The following is an 11,262-nucleotide window of genomic DNA, read 5'->3' as shown; positions in this document are numbered from 1 at the left end:
GTGGGCCGGAAGTAAGCTAGATCAGGTAGATGGGGTCTCCAAGCCCAAAGGCTAGTGGAAATGACAGTATTCATAAACTAGTCTCCTGCCTGCTCCAATGCCTTACTGCAGCAGCAGAACCTCAGCCCGGGCCCGCAGAGGCCTGGCTCCTGGCTTCCTTCTGATTTTCATGCATGGGCACCATGGCGACTACAGCAAGCCTGCTCCCCAGAGCTTACGCTGCCTGTGCTGACTCCATTCCTCCTGTCCCCTGTGAGCAATACTAGGGTGGACCTGGCTCCCGGCATTGCCTTTCTCCAGCTGTTCTCCTTCCCTGGCCACCCTACCAGGCTTGCGGCTCTGAATGCCACCCAATTTCTAACCCAGCCAAGCTGTGGTGTCTGCAGCACACATGAACTTTCCACTTGGCTATTTCATGGTCATCTTGGACTTTGGTGTCCTCTGTGCAACTCTTAATACCCATCAACCTTTTTCATTTTCCTGTCTTCTCCATGCCAGCAATGGACACTGTTGTTTGCTCCAACTCCAGGCCGAGGAGTCATTCCTGGTTCTTTCTTTCCCTCCTCACCCATATCCAGTCCATCACTAAGTCCTACTGATTTCATCATCCAAACACTTGCTAACTCTGTCCAGGCTCTTCTGTGTCTGGTGCTATCTCAGAAGCACCATTCATTCCCTCCCCTGCTACCTCCTAACTGGTCTCCTGCTTCCACACCCACCATACCCCAAGTTAAAATTACACGTTAGTCAATGTTTTCTGCAGAAATAGAAAAATCCATCTTAAAATTTGTAGGAAACCTCAGAGAATTCTGAACAATTAAAAGAATCTTGGAAAAGAAAACAAAGCTGGAGGTCTCAAAGACTCTGACTACAAAACTGACTACAGGGGATTCAAGATGGCAGGTCAGAGGAAGGCTGCATTTCTAGTTGCTTCGTGGCTCAGGATTCAAGCAGCAGGAATGCTGCTCCTCAGGGAGCTACCAACCAGTAGTCAACTACACAGATGCTCAGTTTGAGGCCTTTCTTCAAGAAGAACTGATGATTAAGTGTTCTTTCTTGATACTCATGCCCATGTGAGCCTTTACTTCATTTCACCTACAGGACATTCTCTGAAATCTTTTGATCTATTGACAATGAAGAACATTGACAATAAGGTGAACATTATATCATTGATTGCTAAGGCAGATACAATTTGTAAAAATGACTTACAGAAGTTTAAGAGTAAGGTGATGAATGAATTGATTAGCAATAACATCCAAATATATCAGTTCCCAACAACAGATGATGAAGCTATAGTTGAAGAAAACTCTTTGACTAATGGACTGCTACCTTTTGCTGTGGTAGAGTATGGATGAGGCAAAAGTTGGAAAAAAGATGGTCAGAGGCCATCATTACCCTTGGGGAATTTTGCAGATGGAAAATTAAAATCACTGTGACTTTGTGAAGCTCTGGGATATGCTTCTTTGTACCAATACGAAAGGCCTGAAGGAACAAACCCACTGTCATTACTCTGAATGTTATAGGTGCTGCAACTTCAGGAAATAGGCTTTACAGACATGGGACCAGAACAAGACAGTTACTTTTCAAGAGATGTATGAAGCCAAAAGATAAGAGTTTTATGTTCAATGTCAAAGGGAAGAAGATTAAAACACAGGTTTAAGCAGCGAATAAATGAGAAAGAAACAACACTTAAAGATGCTGGAAGAGAGTTAGAGGACAAGTTTGAGAACCTTAAAAGATTTCAACAAGAGGAGATAATAAGGCCTGAAGGAGAGGGAAGACAACTGGAAGAAAAAATCATAGATCTCCTAAAATGAAAGCTGCCTCTGAAACCTTGCAGACTCAGGTGTGCACCTATATAAGGAAGAACAAAGGGTGTAAGGAGGAATCCTCTTACCATTTCAGCTGCTGTAGAGTTCTGTCACTTTTTATTCCCTCAACCTGAGAGATTTTTTTTATAGCATTTAACTCTGATTATAGTTCTAACTTTTTTTATATTTATTTTTTAGTTGTAGTTGGACACAATATCTTTATTTTTATGTGGTGCTGAGGATCGAACCCAGGGCCTCACGTTTGCTAGGCGAGCGCTCTACTGCTGAGCCAAAACCGCAGCCCTAAGGTTCTAACTTTAAAATGTTGTTTACTTAATGTATATCTTCCTCAATTAGAATGTGAAATCCTTAGGAAAAGAAACCTTTTCCATTTATTAGATGCTGCAACATAGATATGCAGAAAGTGTCACTCAGGGTTGGGGCTATAGCTCAGTGGCAGAACACCTGCCTCTCAGGTCTGGGACACTGGGTTTGATCCTCAGCACCACATTAAAATAAACATAAAATAAAGATACTAAAATAATATGTAGCACAGTATAAATAGAGCTGGTTTGGTAGAGGAAATTCTCTTACCATAGTGATGGCTGTGGCTCCAGTAGTGACTTTTAAAATTTATATCTCAATAGAAACTATGGACTTTGTTGTGAAATGATAGGTATGAAATATTAAAAAGTCATAATGAAACACATTTCCTCATCAAATTCTATTCATAATAATTCCTTGATAATTATCATCATAATACAGTATTGACTTTTTTTTTTTTTGGGTGTAGATTGTCAAAACACAATACATTTTATTTTTATGTGGTGCTGAGGATGGAACCCGGGTCCTGCCAGTGCCAGACGAGCGTTCTACCGCTGAGCCACAATCCCAGCCCTCAGTATTGACTTTTTAAAATTATTTTTATTTTTTTTTTTTAGCTGTTGGATCTTTATTTATTTTATTTAAATGTGGTGTTGAGAATCAAACCCAGTGCTTCACACATCCTAGGCAAGTGCTCTACCATTGACTGTCGAAATAACTCCGTCTATTAAAATGTGATTTTTGAGGGTCTTGGCCTGTTTACTCCAGCTACCTGTGGATCAGCACACACAGCCCTTCTCATATTCCTAAGAGTAAAGGTGGGGTCACAACCCCAGCCCCCAGTATTGACTTTTGATCAGAATTCCTGTGCTTTGATGTCAGACTCTGTAGAACTGATATTAGAAAAAAAGATTCAAAAGCTAGAAGCAGAGTCCAATAGGCAGCCATGAGTACCATTTGGGTGATGTTATCCTTACACAGTCTCACTGTAAGTTGAGTTCAATGTCATCAAAATTATGGAAAATAAGCCCAGCGTGGTGGCACACACCTGTAATCTCAATGGCTCAGGAGGCTGAGGCAGGAGGTTTGAGAGTTCAAAGCCAGTCTCAGCAACTTAGTGAGGCCCTAAGTAACTCAGTGAGATCCTGTATCTAAATACAATATTAAAAAAAGGGCTGGGGAGGTAGCTCAGTGGTTAAGCACCCCTGGGTTCAATCCCTAGTGTCAAAAAGAAAAAAATTATGGAAAATAAGATTCTTTTTTCTTTTTTGAAAACTTCCTTCTGGCATTATATACCATGTTTCCTGAATTTAAAATGTTTTTCATCATTTCATATATTTGAGTGTGGTTACTTTTGCAATAACTCCGTCTAATAAAATGCGATTTTTGAAGGTCTTGGCCTCTGTTTACTCCAGCTATATTTGGATCAGCACACAGAGCTCTTCTCATATTCCTAAGAGTAAAGGTTATCTGTTGAAATTTCACTGCTACATTATTTAAAGTACAGCATTTTTAGGGTATCATATAATACTGTAGTGTAACCTCAAAATACTTTCAAAAACATAATCTTTGATTATACCTTTACTTCAGAGCAAAGTTTTCTTTTTCTGTGAAGAATAGAGAATGAAGGCAAATCCACAATTAGCTTCATATATGTGTTGCTACATCATGTTACAATTTGGGGGAAGAAAGACTATGCTATATGATCTTTTGTGAAACTCTGTAAGGACAGGATTTCTGTTTTGTTCACTCACCTATTCATCCCTAGGCTGAGAATGATTCCTGACCCACAGTGGATATTTTTACTTGAATAAATGAATACAGTAATAGTACATTAGATAAATTGAAGTGAATTTCAGAAGATAAAGTAGCTTATTAACATGCTTACCCATTGTATTGCTGACTTGTACTCTCATTGTTTCATTTTAATTAAATGGTATTATAATCAGAATCACCAATGTTACACCATATATAAAAACAATAAAATGAACCTTGTTAAAAAAAAAAAAAAGCTGACTACAAAGTGACAGCAATCAAATCAGTGTGGTACTAACATCAACAAAGACCAACAGGTAACGGAATAGAACAGACATCCCAGGAATAAGCCCTTGCATATATGGGCCAACTGATTTTTTGGAGGGCACTGGGGACTGAACCCAAGGACACACTACCTCTAAGCTACATTCCCAGCTTTTTCTTTTTTCTTTAATTTTGAGACAGAGGCTTGCTAAATTGCTAAGGTTGGCCTTGAAATTGTGATCCTCCTGCTTCAGCCTCCCAAGGTACTGGGATTACAAGCATATGCCATTCTGGCTCAAATGATTTTTGATAAGGGTACCAAGATCATTCAATGGGGAAAGGACAGTTTTTTCAGCTTGAGAAAATGGGATATCCACATACAAAAGAATGAAGCTGGACTCTTGCCTTAAACCATAGGCAAAAATTAACTCAAAATGGATTGAAGAGCTAACTGTGGGTCCTAACACTTTAAAAAACTCTTGGAAGAAAACACAGGGCAGGGCTGGGGCTATGGCTCAGTGTGGTAGAGCGCTTGACAAGCATGTGTGAGGCACTGGGTTTGACCCTCAACACTGCATTAAAAAAGAAAAAAAAAGGTCCATTGACAACTAAAAAAGAATATTTAAAAAAAACTTAAAAAGATGTAGGGCAGATGCTTCACAGCACCATCATCAGAAATGTTTCTTGGCTATGACATCAAAGGCACAGGCAAAGGAAAACCAGACAGCCTGATTTGATGAAGACATTTTAAAACTTGAACACTAAAGACATTATGAACAAAGTAAGACGGCAACCCACAGAATGGGACAGAATATCTGCAAACCATAGAGAAATACTAACTCAATAACAAAACCATCAACCTCCAATCTGAAAATGGACAAAGGACTAGAATACACATTCCTCCAAAGACATACACATGGCCTTGAAGCACATGAAAAGATGTTCAACATCACTAATCATAGGGGAATGAAATCAAAACTACAATGAGATACCACCTCAGGCCCATTAGGATGGCTACTATCAGAGAACAGAGTTCTGGAAAGGATGTGGAGAAACTGGAGCCCTTAGGTTGTGGGTAAGAAAGTTAGATGGTACAGCCATTGTGGAAAGCAGTATGGCAGCCCCTCATGAAAGCAACACTAGGGCTGGGGTGTAGCTCAGTGGCAGAGCGTTTGCCTACCACATGCAGGGCTCTGGACTCAATGCCCACTACAGAAAAGAAACATTACAGTTAGAATTGCATCTGATCCAGCAATCCCACATCTGGATAGAGACCCAAAGGGTTTAAAACAGGTAGTTTAATAGATATTTGTATTTCTGTGTTCACAGAAGCACTGTGCACAGTAGCCTAAAGGTGGAAGCAACCCAAGTGCTCACTGATGGGAAAATGGACAAGCAGGACATGGCACATGCCTATAACAGAAGGAGATTCTGACTGCTGCAGTACAAGACCCCGAGGACACGCGCTAAGCAAAAGAAGCCCGGCACAGGACAAACTCCACGTGGCCCAACTATCACCAGGTGCCAAGAGTTGTGGAAATCACAGGGACAGGAAGTAGAGGTGTGGCACCAGGGACTAGGGAGGAGATACATGGTGGCAATGTTGGACGATGAACTTAGTGTCTCTGAAAAGTTAAAATGGGTACAGCGCTCGCCTAGCACTTGTGAGGCCCTGGGTTTGATCCTCAGCACCACATAAAAATAAATAAATAAAATAAAGGTATTGGGTCCAACTGCAACTAAAAAATAAATATTAAAAATAATTAAAATGGGGGGGTCACATCTCAGAGGCAGAGCACTTGTTCAGCAAGCTCAAGGCCAAGGGTTCCATCCCTGGTATCACCCCCACCCAACATTCAAAAATAGTTAAAATGGTGAATTTTATGTTCTATATAGTTTACCACATTTTTTGGGGGGGGGGTATCAAACTCAGGGTCTCATGCATGCAAGACAAGCACCCTACCACTGAGACAGGATCTTGCTAAACTGCCCAGGCTGGCCTCGACTTGTGGTCCTCCTGCCTCAACCTAGTAGTTGGGGTCAGAGGATGTGAGCCTCTGCATCTGGACACAATAAATAAAAAACGTTAGGAATCCTGTCAGCACTTGCTGCTCTCCTGCTTCCATTCCGCTCTGCCATCCTGGTCCCTAAGGTTCTGTGGAGACTGGCTCCCACTGACCTCTCTCCTGTACCCACACTGCTGCTGCCTGCCTTGTTCCCAGCTGCCAGGTGCCCCCCAGCCAACATGAAGATCTGCAGTGGCACTCAAGTGCCTGCCTGTGGCAGCCATCATGACAGAGGGCTCTTCTTACCCTCATTATCCCTGTATTTAGGCCATTAGCTCTAATGATAGCCTGGCATAATTTTATTTTCACAATTTATATAATCATATCCTTTGAACTAAATCATCACTGTTAGCATTGAGTGTTTATGAGGCACTTGCAGCCATGCACTGCACCGGAAGGTGAGGCATCAGCTCTGGACTCTTCCTTCCTCAGTCCATCCCATGCATTCCAATTTCAGCAGTCATTCCTTGGAGAAGAAGGAAGCTTAAGTCTGGGTCTGGGGCTTTAACGGGCAAGAGCTCACAGGAGCGCCTCAACAATGCTGGGGAGCAGATGCTACTCCCTTCCTTTCCCATACTTCAATTTGGATTTAAAAGTGAAATCTCTGAAATTTTAAATACTGGCAACTTTAGCAAGTAATTAGTTATTGCCTAAACATCCCACCTTAAACCTCATTGCACAGTCCTCTCAGTAGGGATCAGATATCCTTTGAGCTCAAGAAGCCAGCTCACATGTTTGCTGAAGTTGTTGATCAAATGGAGCATAGTTCTTTGTAGAAGAGGCCAAATCTTTGCTCCAGACTCTGTGGAGTATATGCTGTGACTCTCAAATTGGGACATGCACGGCCACCCTGAACACCACAGGACCTGGGGCCATCTGGTAAACAGGTAAGAGCAGAACGCTCAAATGTGGTCTACACCGTCTCCAAAAGTCAAAGAAAGCCACCAGTGAAGGACACTCAAGTCCAGATCTCTCTCCACATTTGCTGGGCAAACTGCACGATCCCTATCTGCTAGAGCTATTACCAAATCTAGAACCTTAGGTAAGTCTGCTATCTTAACAGATTTGGCTTGATCCAGTATTATGCTCCAGACCAACTCCATTTGAACCCACTTCCCATACACCCCCCAGGTTCCGTCTGGTAACCAAGGATTAATATCCTACAGTTCTTTCAGTGAGTGAACTATCTCCACAACAACCTTTGCAGGTGTCTCCCAGAGGCACACTGAGGTGTGACACAATGACAGGAGCTGGGAGGGCGTCACCTTGAAGAGACAGCATGCCCTAGCCAGGTGGACTCCAGGGAGGTTAGTGAGAGGACCTTCTGTAAGGAAAGGCTCTTGCCTCAGATGGCGGGAGGCCATCAGCCATTTCTCAGGACAAAGCAGCTTAGAGAGACTGGGGTTAAAGGTTCTCAGGCTTCCTTCCAACACTCCCTAGTCCCATGCTCAGGACCCTATTCTTCCAAGTCAGTAGCCTGACTTCACTCAAAACTGAAGTTCCAAATTGAATTTCTGCTGCTAATTATGTACCAGGCAGGCCAGTCTGACAAGCAGCCCTATCTGCTCAGAATAAGAGAATCTCTTTGGGTTATCAGGGAAACTGGTTTTCTGAGTTTGATCTGACATTTTAAAGGCAGAGTTTTGACTACCTGAAATCTCTCCATTGCAATCAGAAGCTGGCCCATTCCACAAATCTGTGCTCACCACTCCCACTGTGATGGCCACAGTCTTGGTCCTGCCTTCAACAGACATACCATACAATGACTGGCAATCATTTAAATAGCTGTTTGCCAAGGCACACTGTAGTGAGACCAACTCCAGCTTCCTCTGCGTGTGTGTGTGCACACATACTCATACAAGCTTTTAGGCTCACTCCAGGAATCAAGTCCACATATTCAGCACTCGGCCAGAAAGGCAGTGTGAGGAGGGCCTGAGGCCTGAAGCCTAAGCAACTTTGAATATTCCATTTTGAAACCTACAGTCTCACCAGGCACACCTAGGGAGCCCTCCAGACACAAACAAAACTCAGAGTGAAGCCCCCGGCAGACTGTCCTCTCAGATAAGAGGGAAAGGTGAAAAGATCAGGGTGGGGACCACCAGACCAGATGTTTTAACCCCAGGGTAAATGATGTCACTGAAAGACCCGGTGGTAGCTGATAAGGATTGAAATGGGGTTCAAAGTCCCCAAACTTAGTATAAATAATAGAGTAAATGAACAGACATTCAGCCTGCTGATACTGATGCACACAAGCCTGAGAGCCTGGTGAGGACTTGGACTGACATCCCTACTCTTCTCATCTGCCTGAATCTCTGTGTAGTTCTCATCGCTCTCAAACTCTACAGCCACATCTTGACCCTGGTGAGTCGCAACTTCTCCCTAGGACATGGTCTCCTCAGCCAGCCATCAGCTCCACCCCAGGAGAAGCCTGCCTTGGTTCCAGACCTGATCACCGCAGTCTTGAGTGTGCACATCTGCTGGACTTCAAGACTAAGGCTGGAGACTTTTGATCTGACACTTGAACTTAGCATTCAGAGAGAATGTTTGTCATTAGCCTGTCATGATTGTGTTTGCAGTGCTTGGAATTAATTAATCTAGAATTATTTGCTGTGAATTGATTATGTTTATTGCAGTGCCTAGCATTAAGGATTGTTGCCTTCTTGATTAAGAACCCATAGAGTGAAATTGTATTGAGTGATTTGAGTGACTAAAGCATTGAAAAGGGCAGAAGGCATGGACATTCTTTATTTCTCCCCCTGGACTGCATAAGTCGCATGAGACTTTTGCCCATCGCAACATGCAGACACTTCTCCATGTTATTTCAAACAGGGATCTAAAGCCAAGAAATGTTTCCAAGGATGCTGGAAAAGCTGAAGAGGCTGTAGGAAGGAGAGGAAGGTGTTGGGCACCCAAGGGAGAAGATGCTACCTGGAGGTCAGAAGTGGGTACTGCCCCTTGCCTGGAACCTTGTAGCCTGCATAGCTCAAGCCCTACCCAATCTGGTGGCACTCACTGTTACCCCCCTATAGTCAGCACCTGTGCCAGTGTCCTCACCAGCAGATAAACAATGCTTCCTCCTCCATCCCCAATATGGCCTCTTGGCAGAACTTAATGGAAGCCAGCAGGCAGGGGATTCTCAGTGTGTCCCCCAGAGTGTCATCGGGTGCCTTCTAGCACTGATGAGATGCTGCAGAGGCATCAGAGAACCTTACCACACACCTCTCTGGGAGGTGCAGACAGGAGCTAGCAGAAAACACACACACACACACACACACGTATGAATTTTAGTTGTAGATGGACACAATACCTTTATCTTATTTATTTTTATGTGGTGCTGAGGATCGAACCTAGCGCCTTGCATGATAGGCAAGTGCTCTACTACTGAGCCACAACCCCAGCCCCGATTTCTTTCTTTTAAATAATGGGCTGGTCCCCACTTTTCCAATATTTTCCGAATATTTCCTTCTTTGCTCTTCTAGCTGCTTTCCAAATGATTAATGCTTGCAAATATCATTTGTCACTTCCAAATCAGAACTTCTCATCCCTCTACTTGAATTCTTGTGGATATCTTGTCTCCAGAAAACCTTCCTACTGTTTTCTTTCCTCATCTTAACCAACCCTACTGTCAAACACACTCGAGAAAGACAAGCCATTTATTTATTCAAAAAATAACCAGCCAAAAAACACCACTTTCAGAAACTTAAAAATACGCCAACATGAGTGCTTGTTTCTTGTGTGAAGCAAAGGGTCTTACTGTATGTCGTTTGCTGTTGAGCAGTTTTCTGACTTTTGTGAAGGTCAAGGCTTCCCCGCTTAGAGGAAAGAAAGTGCTCTGCTCAAGACCTGAACCCGGAGATAGAAGCAGCACCTTCTACCCCCTGCAAACCCAGAAGGTTGGTTCTGCTTGGGGTGTCATTTAGCCATTGTCACTTAGGCTCCTAAAATGGATCTGATCCCTTTCTTCACACCTCTTAATGGTTTCCACTGCTCTCAGAATGAAAGCCAAACTCCTTACCTAGCTGCCTGAGCTGACCCCACCTGTCCTGCTCACATCTCCCATGCTTCCTTCCTTACTGAGCTCCCTTAACACTGGCCTGTTCCTCAAATTGCCAAGGCATGTTCCTCCTGGGGTATCCTCCAGGCTATCTTGTTCAGAAAACTCATCATGTGCCAGCTTTTTGCACCAGATCTGAGCACAAATACCACTTTTCAGAAAAGCCACTCTGTCACCCTGTTTTGTTTTCCTCATAGCACTTACCACTGGAGATGTTTTTACTTTTTTAAAAAAATATTTTTTAGTTGTACACAATACCTTTTATTTTTGTTTATTTTTTTAATGAGGACCTTCCATATTTAAACGTATTTTTTTTTTGGAGAGGGAGGGGAAGAGAGAATTCTTTTTTTTTTTTTTTTTAATAAAGAGAGAGAGAGAGAGAGAATTTTAATATTTATTTTTTAGTTATCGGCGGACACAACATCTTTGTTTGTATGTGGTGCTGAGGATCCAACCCGGGCCGCACGCATGCCAGGCGAGCGCGCTACCGCTTGAGCCACATCCCCAGCCCCGAGAATTCTTAATATTTATAGTTTTCAGCAGACACAACATCTTTGTTTGTATGTGGTGCTGAGGATCGAACCCAGGCCTCGCACGCACGTGCTAGGTGAGAGCTCTACCGTTGAGCCACAACCCCAGCCCAACTTTTCTTTTTTTTTTAAAAGACATATTTTAATCATCAATGGACCTTTATTTTATGCATTCATATGCCTTGCTAAGAATCGAACCCAGTGCTGGGCAAGTGTTCTACCACTGCATTACAACCCCAGCCCATGCTTTTACTTTTAAATGTGCCTCGGAACAGAAAGTAAGAGCCAGGAGAGCAGGGATCCTGGGCTGTATCCTTTTGCCTAGTGCTGGCCGACATGTAGTCATCCCTCAGTATCCATGGATCCCACATCCATTGCTTCACCCAAACTTGGACAGAAAACATTCAGAAAAATAAACAAAAAGACTTTTTTCTGTCTTTTTCCCCAAACAAGACAGC

At 43.0% G+C, this 11,262-nt stretch overlaps 1 pseudogene; it reads left to right on the top strand.

The window, feature by feature from the left end:
- The first annotated feature begins 981 nt into the window (after positions 1 to 981).
- Positions 982 to 1,817, top strand: LOC114102803 (septin-14 pseudogene; annotated as a pseudogene).
- The last annotated feature ends 9,445 nt before the right edge of the window (positions 1,818 to 11,262 follow it).

This window comes from Marmota flaviventris, chromosome 15 (assembly GCF_047511675.1).
Source record: "Marmota flaviventris isolate mMarFla1 chromosome 15, mMarFla1.hap1, whole genome shotgun sequence".
NCBI lineage: Eukaryota > Metazoa > Chordata > Mammalia > Rodentia > Sciuridae > Marmota > Marmota flaviventris.
The sequence above is the reverse complement of the archived record's forward strand: the minus strand, read 5'-3'. Positions and strand labels throughout refer to the sequence as shown.